General features: G+C 46.8%; 1 long non-coding RNA gene across 3 annotated transcripts; it reads right to left on the bottom strand.

The window, feature by feature from the left end:
• Window positions 1-977: 977 nt before the first annotated feature.
• Window positions 978-2,605, bottom strand: LOC149359888 (uncharacterized). 3 transcript variants are annotated; one of them, XR_016288298.1, is made up of 3 exons: window positions 2,249-2,605; window positions 1,986-2,136; window positions 978-1,869 (listed from the first exon to the last, which is right to left on the bottom strand). It is a non-coding gene; the product is annotated as an uncharacterized LOC149359888 (long non-coding RNA). The 3 variants fall into 3 exon arrangements; XR_016288299.1 differs by having other exon boundaries at window positions 978-1,340; window positions 2,249-2,604; XR_016288297.1 differs by having other exon boundaries at window positions 2,021-2,136; window positions 2,249-2,599.
• Between the last annotated feature and the right edge of the window lie 8,820 nt (window positions 2,606-11,425).

Genomic DNA, 11,425 nt, shown 5'->3' on the forward strand with positions numbered 1-11,425 from the left:
CAAAAACCAATTTACCCTCCTCCTAAAGTCACTGGAACTCTTTACCTCCTCCTACGCCGGCGCTCCTTCTCTCGGCTCTCCCCGGGCGCCGACGGTGGCGGCACCTAGCCAGGGGGAAGCTAGCAGACGCTCCCAACGCTAGCCCTTTGGCGCGCAGTGGACCGCGCGTACGTTGTCTGCCTTGGCTTCGTCCGAAATGAGATCATGGAATGGGACATTAAAAAAATTGGTTACTCAAACAACTGCCCCGAGCAATGTTTCACCCCTTCATCGAAACGTTTTGTACTTCGATCGATTTGATTTCGCTGCACGCGGTGGAGGCCTCGCGTGCGCAGCCGAGGATATCCTGAAAGTGTTGTTTCCCAACGCTCACGCTTTGGCGCGCAGTGGACCGTGCGCCCGTATCAATTGTTTGCAGTTTCTTCCTTCGATTCAGCCGCAAATTGAGATCATGGCAAGGGAGATTAAGAATTATACTTACCCAAACAACTGTCCCGACCCATCTTGCACTGCTTTATCTGAACTTTTTGTACTGCGATCGCTTTAATTGAGGTGCACACGGTGCAGAAATCGCATCCCACGAAACACAAAAAGCGCTAATAGACGTCTAAAAAAAGCTTGACGTCTAAAAGAAGTTTCAGCTCAGCAGTTTTTTAGACTCAGACGTTTACTAGCCTTCTATTAGCTCTGCTAACGCTACGCTTGTATACGGCTAGAAAACTTCTGAGGTAGAACTTTTATAGAATTTTTTTAGACGTTCCTTTTTTTTTCGAAATGGGTGCCTGGATTACTTTACGCATTTCAATACTGATTTCAGTGCTGCGTTTAAACCCTCTAAAGCTTTAAAAATGTTATAGTTCATTTCTCTGGTATACACCACTCAAAAAAAGAACTCAAAGCTGATTTGCAATGACCCGTTCACAATGAGCCCACATTACAACGGATGTATGGCTGTAGTAATGAGCCAGAAATGCATGTGCTAGCACACTTTTCAGTCAGTGCGTTACTCTTTATTGAATCCAGTGCATACACCCACAAAAAAAATAAAAGGATCAGGAAATTAATGTTAGAAGCCACGGAGGAGGTAGCTTCACTGGTTTGGCCGACGTTACAACGGTAAGCACTTGGATGGCGGGAAAGTGTCGAGCAGCAACCAATTGTTAAATCAAAAATTCATTCGGCCTCGGGCCTTGTTCACAACGGATGCGTTGATGAGCAAGTTGCTGTGATGTGGATGGCACTGAAGAGCTCGCTAGGTGTTCCAAAAATCGCTTTTCTTGCAAGGAGGATGCCAACTAGACGGTAACAAGGGGAAGTCAAATCCAGCTCTGTTCAGCAGCCTGCAGAAGTGAAAAATACTAGAGTAACCAAAAGCACAGTCAGTCAGGTGCATGTAGAATGGCCAATGAGGAGTCAGAAGCAAATAAGACCAGGAAATGGCAAGGAGTGACAGCACAGGCAATAAAATAAGCTAATTAAAAACATAGATGCATATGATGTCACTGCATGCGGCATTTCAGCAGAGTGCTATGGCATAAACTCAAGAAGTCAATCACTGTGGAGGCCTTTAACAGAAGCAAAATCCAAACAGTGTGCATGGACATGAAAGCCAAGCAGTCAATAGCAAGTGCACTGCCTTACTGTGATGCACACTGTACTCATAGAACCTCCTAAGCTGCATCTTGCAAACAGGCTTTCTCTTTCCAGCAAAATGTGGCTGAATCAAAAGTGGTTGATGTTTGAAATCTTGCACCGTCGCATGAAAGCACAGCAGAGATGCTGCTGTCCTGGTAATGCCTGCATCACTTCAGTATACACCAGAGATGTGTTAAATCTTGGACCTTAACTTGACAGCCACACAGGGCACATCTGAAAGATAATACAAATAAAAGTGCGTGTGTATAAGGTTCCTAACACTGCATTGCCAAAGAAGCCCTTTCTAATCTGTACGATGAAGCTCAAACAGTGGGCAAGAGATTACTTACACCACTGCAGAAGAAGCATTAGTCCAGGTTCCCACCTCAGAACTGAAACAATCTCCAGGCCAAGTCGTCTGAACAACCAAGTACAAGGTGCTGCTATTAATTTGCGTGAAACTAGACCAGGTCCTTGCTCCTCCGGCCAACAGTTGGAGTTCTAAAGGACAAACAAATAATGGGGCTTGTGGAATGAACATTAGCAAAGAGCCTAGACCTATACAAGAAATCATGAAGTGAAAGAAAAGGTGTCAGCTGCAAAGCGTGCTTACCAAAACTTGAGAAGTTGAGCAGGCAAGGAGGTCCTCTGAAAACCACTGTTGAACAGCCTGTACCCAAAACGAAATGTACACAGTGAAGTAGGGACAACGCCAGCTGTGCACGGTGCAATGGTTTTCCAAAAAAATAAAAGCTGCCATGCCTGCAAAGAGCCGTAGTACTTCACTGCACTGTCAGACTGCACACATACAGAGCAGCACCACTGAGTAAACTACCTTTGTGCCGGGGCTCTCAATCGCAATGAAATAAAAGCTTCACGCAGTTAAGATAACCAAAGCCTTTTTAACGCGAGTTTCACTGACGGCAATCACAGCAAGGAGAATTGGAGCACACAGGTGGCCAGACGAGAGTCCTTGGCCAGACGAGAGTCCTTGGCAAGAACAAAACCCTGCCAGAATGCAATAGAGCACACACTTTAATCAATGTGTAGGAAAAAACTCGCGCCTTATCAACGTACATACGCTTAAACAAAGCTGGTTGGTTTGAAGCTTTGTCACGTTCACCTTGTCATCGCCTTGGTAAAGAAAGCAACTCGCATGCGAGATCAGCCTAGCTGTATCCACTTACCAAAGGCTCAAATACATGCAAATGCCCTGTTTTAATGCATTCAACGCTGCACTTTGGTATGTAAAACACTGGCTGATACTGTTTTGTGATTTGTAAACCAAAGGTTCAGGCGCGTAACTTAGTGGCGTAGCCGGCAAAGCCGACGCGTTCACCACAGAAGAGGAATGGAAGGTTACTTAGGCTCACATCTCAGTGCAACACTGGTAGTAAACGATACCGCAGAAAAACGGGAAAACGCAAACTGCAGCGGCGTGAAGTGCCAATCAGCGCGGAAAAAAGTGCGCAGCGAAACGTACAACAACGTGCGCAGCATCCGCTTCGCGCGCGTAGCTATCGCTAGCCTCTGCAACGCCAAATGACCAAATGAAGTACTAAATTTCTAAACGTAAAAATAAACAAATCATCAAAGAACCAAAAAACAAATTGAATCTAATACTTTCGTGTAAAACTAAGCACTTGCAGCTTCCACTAAGATTTTTTTCTGCTTTTAACGGTTAAAACCACTTTGGCAAACTATCCTGCATCGCCACCGTGCGGAGCGACACCAAGCAGCAAGCTGCGGCGTGACTCATGAAAGATTGCCTCCAAGATACGCCGCCACGAAAAGATAGCGCGCGGGTGATCTGCGCGATAAACCGCACGAGCGAGCTCGGCGAAGGCGGCGGGAAGGCGGCGAAGGCAGCGTGCGCTGCGCCTGTCAATCCGCATGCTGCTGCCAGCTAGCCGAGGCGTAACAGAGGCGTTCGCAACATGAAGCAAATTTTTTCACTCGCGTAACTATCGTCGGCTTTCAGCCTTACGAGTGGCGGGTTAGCTGCACTCGATGTGGAAAGTGATTCGGGCTCCGTAGGAGAAAACGCGCTTTCTGAGTTCGAATACAAAGAGCGGTCTTTGCACCGGCGCGCCTGCTCTTCGAAACGTCAAGCAGGAGAGCCATCTAATTTATGTGCCGTGATTTACAGCATGTTTAATCCACCGTGGCAACTCTCTGCTGATTGCTGGCGCATCTCCTTGACGTGGTCTCAAGTTCCACGTGTTAGAAGCAAGTCTAGAAAACATCTGACTACAGATGTTTCACAGAAGTTTCACAGCAAACGTCTGACTGCAGATGTTTAAGAGACGTCGCAGAGGAAACTTCTTCTTGTCGACATCTATGAGACGTTTGAACACAGCGCAAGACGTTTGTAGTCATTTGAAGCTGTTCCGAGACGTTCGTAAGACGTTTTGTGTTTCGTGGGATGCGCGAGCGAGCTCGCGGCACAGCAATGAACATCCTCGGAGTGTTGTTTTAGACCGGCGTCTTCTGCCAAACCTTATTAAAAATTTAACTCTTCCAAGACGAAGTGGACATACGACTATAGACGTGCGGTCGAGGCTTTATATGAACGGATGGCGGATTAATGCTGGCACAATATATTCTTCGCTCAAAGGCACATTTGCTTGTGCAATCGGCTGTGTGTAGGCTCCGACTCATCTGTTTTAATATTTTCTGGTGCAGGAAAGCCTAACGACTATTTCGGAGTTACTATATACCTCGGACGCCTCGCAGGCTAACGTTAAAAGGACCCGACTGACGGTAGTTCCTTACTGTTTGTAAATAGGTGAATACGATGCCAAAGTTACGCACTGCAACACGGTTGTGACCAGAAGAATTTTTATGTAGGGTTAATTGATTGGGTTGAGCAACAGCAATCAAAAAAGACTTTTAACCGCTGCATGACTGAATAGAATGTTGTTTGTTTAAGTTATTGTCATCTTGAGTCAGCATATGCAATAATAGCTTGCAAGGGGATATTGCCTTCCCTCGTGTAATTGTCATGTATAACGCGCAGCAGTCTTGACTGCCGCGGTATCGCTTTCTGTCAAAGGAGAGCGAAAAAGAAATTCAAAAGCCTGCAGAGCATAGCAAAGCCAGCAGCGTGAGCGGCGGGTAAGACAACGAGAAGCACGGCGCTTTCGTAGCCCGCGAGTGAACGAATCCATCTACAACCATGCCAAATAACTGCGAAGAAAGACTGCAGTCGCTCGCGCTTCACACCAAATCTTCCGAAAAAAAAAAAAAAAACGCGACTGACAACTGAAGAACGGCCACTCACATCGTATAGACGTGGATCCAGCTCATTATCAATGTTTTCCCGGCCGATCCTGTGCAGCCAAACCTTTCGGCGAGCCGCATTGCTTTTTCTGGACGGAATGACGAAAAACCTTTTTCCACTGCTTGCTCGGTTGTTGCGCCCGTAAGTGCAACAGACGGTCAACGTCGCCGCAGCGCGTGGACAGCGCCAAAGCTGGAGAAACGATACCCGCCAAGACTCCAACGAAAAGAAAATTTTCTACCCCCTACAATGTCGCCGGCATCTGCTGCGGAGCCAAAAAGCGCGCGCTAACACGTGACCACGGTGCCTCGGCCAATGGGAGGCTCAATTTTCCGGCGGAGTGCTAGGAGTAGGAGAGGCTGAGAGGTGGAAAGTTCAAAGCTTTTCACTACTTTTGCTTCATTGAGGGTCTTTACAGTGCTGTGAATGCTGTTTCGGCCCGCCGTCACCGCAGACGATGGAGATTTTCGATTATTTCTTACTGAATCAGGCATGTACTTCATCCAGACTTGGTATAAAACAATGCTGACCGCCAAATTCCTCATATGTGTGAAATATCAGCCCGAACAAGCGAGCGTTTAGGCCGAGCGAATATTTTTTTCGATTTTCTCCGAGCGATGCAAGTCAGTATGTTCTTGTTTTTTTTTTTTTGTGTTGGCATTTCGGCTCCCTTGTTCGCATTTAATTTGTCGCCGACAGTACACACGCAGTCATGATGGTGGCGGAAGTCTTAAAACGGACGAGGTATGTCATGCAATTTACGAACAAAGCGGCACATATGTCCCTCAAGGGAGGCCGTCCAGGCAATGGCGTCCACCGGTTTTCATGACGCCGCGGATAATCCGATTAAGCCGCGGTTAATTCTCTTTCATATGATATCCCCTGCGATGGTACACTAGCAGGTCCAAGGTTTTAACCATACTATCATGAGAATCAGTCGACGCCATTGGCTGGATCTCCTTTGAGGGTATCTGTCGTGTTGTTCGTGGTTATTGGTTTAGTTGCAATGAGCTAATTGCAGCAGTTCACTGGTGCATCCAATTTCAATTATTAGAGGCGACGGTCTTATTCTCGTCGGCATTACGGTGCTAGAAATTCGCATCTCCTGACACATGAAGCAGGCACTCGGTGACCGAGGAGTGCGCGTAGCAACAGCCGCGTGGTACGCTTATCGCTTCCGACGTTATTACGGCGATTGCGCTACGCTTCGTATCTCGCCTTATTTCGGAGTGTGACGGTTCGCCGCGTGGCTGTTTACCGCTTATCGGTTTGCGCTAGCGCCGACTGCCGTCCAAGCGGTCTCTGGCCGTTGGCTGTGGAGATAGACGGCAGCGTGGTAGTTCGTCGCCTGAGGGTTGAACGCGTACCGCTTAGTCGCATGCGACTTCAAAGTAAGAGCTTATATGATTCTCTCCATGAGCGAACGGGACATTAAGTAAGCGCCTATTCCGTTATTGAGTACCTGTTCTTGTGAAAAGCACGAAGTTCTCAGTCGTTGAGACCACACTTTGTTTTTATAGCGCAGCTCAGGTGCCAGCTCCTGGCTTCGGCGTCATAGTTGTCGGCGTTGTCGGTGTAGAGCCTTTTTCAACGGCTTCCTCGAAGAAACGCATAGTTTTGGCATTTAAATATGTTCCTCGCTATAAAGGCTGGTTTACATGCAAGCGACTGAGCGGCGCGTCGCAGCGAAAATTTACCACTTGCTGGAACCTGCTGGAACACAAGCAGTGAACGCTAGAACAAATATTCGATTCATATTCGACTCCGTTGTGTCACTATTCGATTCGTTTTATTCGCTTTTCAGCTACATTATCCGTATTCTATTAGCAGCGAAGCTAAACTATTCATATTCGACTCGGTTTGGAAAAAGTACTATTCGCACACCGCTTCTTTCATGCTTAAAGGTGCACTGAAGGGGAATCTGAACTCGTGTTTTTACCGCTGAAACTCGATCTACACGTTCCGAGCGTTCTTGGAAACTTCGAATTATTGCCCTTGGCGGCCAATTTCCCTGATTTAAATTGGATTAATGTCGGCCTCCCGTCTATTTTTTTTTTTGAATTCCCCGCAAACGGTGGGAGGAGGCGACCAACCTTTTACCCAGTTACAGTGCACTGTAACCCAGTCCCGTGGCGGCTTGCCGCACTGCCAGCGGCGGAGTGATACGTAGTGATCGGCGAAAGCAAATAGTCCACGCGTATTTTTATTTCCGTAGGCCTAATTTGCAGCTATGTAGTCACTGACTAGACCTATTTATTCACGGAAACCTAGAAGAAACAAAATAAAAGCGAAAGCAAAGTCGCCGCGCGACTGCCTGAAAGGCACTCCATTCGCTGGTCGACTGCGGGGAATTAAAAAAAAAAAAACCGGGAGCCGGACGTTAATCCGAATTAATTAGGGAAATCGGCCGCACAGGGAAATAATAAACCGAAGTTTCTAAGAATGCTGGGAACATGTAGATCGAGTTTCCGCGGCAAAAAAAACGAGTTCAGATCCCTCTTCAGTGCACCTTCTAACAATCGAATAGCAAATGAAGGAAAATAATGGGAGGAGGCTTCTTTAGTTTTAATTTTAGAGAAAACGTTTTCGTTAAAGTAACGGTGTACCGCGCCACAAGTATCCGCAGTGAGTGGTCTCTAAAAGCGTGTTCAAAATAACATTAACAATGATTTCGCGTCACGTCCCGTGGGGTGGAATATGAACGGTGAAAAAGGACATTCTCCTTTCGAGCTCAACTATGGACGCGTATGCGCTGTTCATCGGAAGATCCTCAGCCAACGGTTGGGTGAAGGATAAGCGAAGCCTCTTGTTGCCGCTTGCAAGCGTTATCTTGGGAAGACGCGAAGAGCAAAGTACCCCCCCCCCCCCCCCCCCCCACTCCCGGGCGCTCTCGACTGCTCTCGAGATTCTGGCGCAGTCAGGAGCCCGCTCGCCTCCGCAGCGCACCTGTGTCCCAGCCGGTAAGTGGGAGCCGTTTCTAACATGGTGTCCTGCTCTCGAGAAGTTCTCTGAAGTTCTTTTAAGGCGAAAGCCTTTAATGCCTCATCGTTGTCGACAGAAGGTTATCAGCAGAGGTGTCACGCTTTTCGGTTGGTCGAAATGGTTATGACATCAGAGTGCGCGGATTCGCCGTAATGAGGTAACCCACGGATGCCTGACGCCCCCTTTTGGAACAGACGACAACTAATAAAATAATTTTCGTCCGCTCCGGCAGGGGTCGTGAGGCGTCCGTGGGTGACCACGTTACATACCTCATTACTGGGAACAGAGCCATGGATACAACCGAACTCATCTAAGCAGAGAGAGAGTCGTGCTAAAGGAGCAGTCGAAGTGTGTAGTTGTGATGTGTAGTCAAAGTGTGTTGTCAAATAAAGCACTAGTACAGCACAAGCAGTCTCGCAGAAAATGCCAAACAGTGCGCCAGGAAAGGCTTTCGCCTTGCAGCACTTTAGAGAGCCAAAGTGCACCCCGAATTTTTTGTAGCCGGCTGGCCTCTTACTTGTTGAATGTGCAGTACATACAGCGGGTGGTTGTTCACGTGTTCTAATTCCTTCTTCCTGTACTTCAGAAGCCGAGATGCGAAGCTTACCGCGGCTGGGCGGACTAGCACAGGCTCTTATAATCGTCGTTTATGAGAATGCTCTTGCACCAATTCTTGAGTCTTTTGTCTCCACTTTGTATTGACTGCAATGGCTTTTCAGTCTTATTGCTTTAGTTTAAAATGCGTTTAGCATTCCTTTCCTGCTCGTTCATATGCGCAAGCTCTGGCGATATTCCTTCCAGGCATTGAGAGTGCACTGAAAAATTAAATATTCTAGCTCCTTGATGAAATAGGCGTTGAGCAAGGCTGTTTTCTAACAAACTGAGAGAATTCAATGGGTTTTCAATGGTAGCCTGATATATTGCTTAGATATCCTTCGCACTAAAACAAAAAGGTAAAATTTTAACTGAAACGACAGGCACATGCAAACATCGGCAGCTTAAACTTAGAGCCACCCACGGTGTCAACGGCTACTAAGCTCCTTATTTGCTTCAGGTGGCACGAAACGCTACATGTCAAACACCAGCAGTATGTTAATTGCCTTAGCTTCCCACACTCAAACCTTCACCCCCGAAACCGCCTTTGAGAAAATTTGTAATTAACCATTCTCTTTGGATGCAATAGGTGTGGATTAACCGGCCCCATAACACCTGCACAACGAGTGCTGGGTATGAATTTAAAACCTTTAAAGACCAAAATTATGACTGTCAAATGAAAAAAGGTTGGGTGGAATGTAGACGAATTGTTTTGATCCATAAGTGGTTCGCGAAAAGGAGCCTGAGTAACACTGGCTACGAACATCAGTGTGATGATATTATAGACGACCCAAGGAACAATAGGCTGCTGAGAGAGTTGCACCCTTTAGGTAATTCTAGAATTCTCTCCGTAGAGACCACCGCATATACTGCAGAATATAACATATAACATGTTCTTCCAGGTTTGGCCCTGAATATATATATATATATATATATATATATATATATATATATATATATATATATATATATATATATATATATATATATATATTGTATTCAGTAGGGGTTCCAATGGCCCAGTTTACTAGTTTAGGTACAGTATTACGACAAACGCGACTGTTCTTTTAACGTTTATTTTGCCAACAGTTTCGGGAATGGTATTCCCTTCGTCAGGGCAGGCTTACAATGAATCCGTTTCGTCAATATAAGGACACATGACAAGCGAGGAGGTATAATCTCCGCCCTCTAAACAAACTTGAGAATGAGGGCAGGGGACCGTATAATAGGCAGCACGACAAGTCTCAAACGGGCCGCGGCTGAACAACAACCAGAAAAAACAAACGGGGAGGTGGAAATGGCAAAGTAGTAGCAAAGAACGAGCCTGAACAGCACAGCGATAGAAGGGGCAAAAGAGCGTTAGACCCGGCTCTCGGCGCACACGGAAGCCGCTACCCCCCCGCCCCCCTCCGCCCCCCCTCCAAATACGCGCACACCCCCGCAAGACGCCGCCGGGTCCGAGCGGGCGGCCCGTATCAGGTATCCTGAGACGCTTGCAAGGGACGCGTTCGAGAGACGGCCAACACACACTTGTTAACCGCTGCAACGGCAACTTGCGACTGTGCCCTCTGCGTATTTTTGCTTCATTTCGTCGCTTTGCTCTGCTGTCGGGCCTTTCTACCAGACAATCTGGCGCCCCTTTTCCCATAAATATACTAGGCGGTCCAAAACCGTGTCCCGCAGTGAGCTTCCCGTGAAAAAACAGCGTCCGTCGGGTAAAATACTGAGCTATCCCGAGCGCGTAATGGGAAGGCAAAGATGAATTTAGGGGGAACAAAACGAAAGAAGGGAAGAGCAGAAAAAAAAATAATTAGCTCTAGAAATGTTTAAAGAAAATGTAACACAGAAAATGTTAACGCACACACAGGAAGAGAAAAGAGAAAAAGAAAAACTTCTGATTAAATGTGGGCCAAACAAGTATGACATGGTGAGAGCACTTTGATAGAGTTTGGCGCAGTGCATGTGGTTTCGAGATTTGCATGCACACGCAGGTTAAATCATTCTGAGATTATCGAGTTTTGTCGATGTTGGTGTAAGTAAATAACAAATGACAAGAAATATGTAGAAAAATGAAAATAAAAATGGCACGGAGAATAAAAAATTGAGCACAAGAAGTTATACAAAAGTTAACAAGTTAAAAATAATAATAATACATGTGTGCGGAAAACGCGAAAGGTCTGCGGCCCGCGGAGCTGCCGCGTGGTCCCAATGGTCTAGGTGATAGATCAAAGGTGTCTATTTGGAATGGAACGTGGATGCTGGCAGGAGGTTGGACAAAAAAGTACTCAGGAAATGAACTGCCAGATTCCCTGCCATTTCAAAGTGTGTCTGCAGTTGTCAAGAAAAAAACAAGTTCAGGCGTATTCTGATAATAACGCTGTCCAAGGCCTGCGGAATTTCCTACGTTGGCTCCTTTAAGCAGGAAAGTCTCCCGGGAGTAGCGTTCATGCCATGAGAGAACGTGCCGAATTTATGAATGAAGTACGATTCCCTTTGTTCCCTGTAATATGTGTTAGGGAACCCGGACTGGAGAAGGATTACACGGATGTTTTCAAAACTGTGCAGGGGCAGACGCAGGTGCCTGGAAAGGGGCAAGTTGGGCAGGGATGACACATGCGCTTTGTGGTTGTTGAAGCGGAAACGAAATGTTGTGTTGGTCTGACCAATGTACTCCTCCCCACACACCTCGCATTGAAGTTTGTAGATAACATTGCTCGAATCGCAGTCGAGGTCTTCATTTATGTGAAACGCAAAGCCATCGGACTTGGATTTTGCCAGTGTGGTGTCGCAAATGTGCGGACACACCTTGCAACGGGGTTTTCCGCATGGGTGGCATCCACCTCGGGCAGCGGTCTTCTTCGTTTTCGCGTTGACAAGCAAGTCTCTCAAATTCTTGTCCCTGCGGTACACCACTCGGGGTGGTTCCTGGAA

Source organism: Amblyomma mixtum, chromosome 2 (assembly GCF_055824585.1).
Source record: "Amblyomma mixtum isolate Tamu chromosome 2, ASM5582458v1, whole genome shotgun sequence".
Classification (NCBI taxonomy): domain Eukaryota; kingdom Metazoa; phylum Arthropoda; class Arachnida; order Ixodida; family Ixodidae; genus Amblyomma; species Amblyomma mixtum.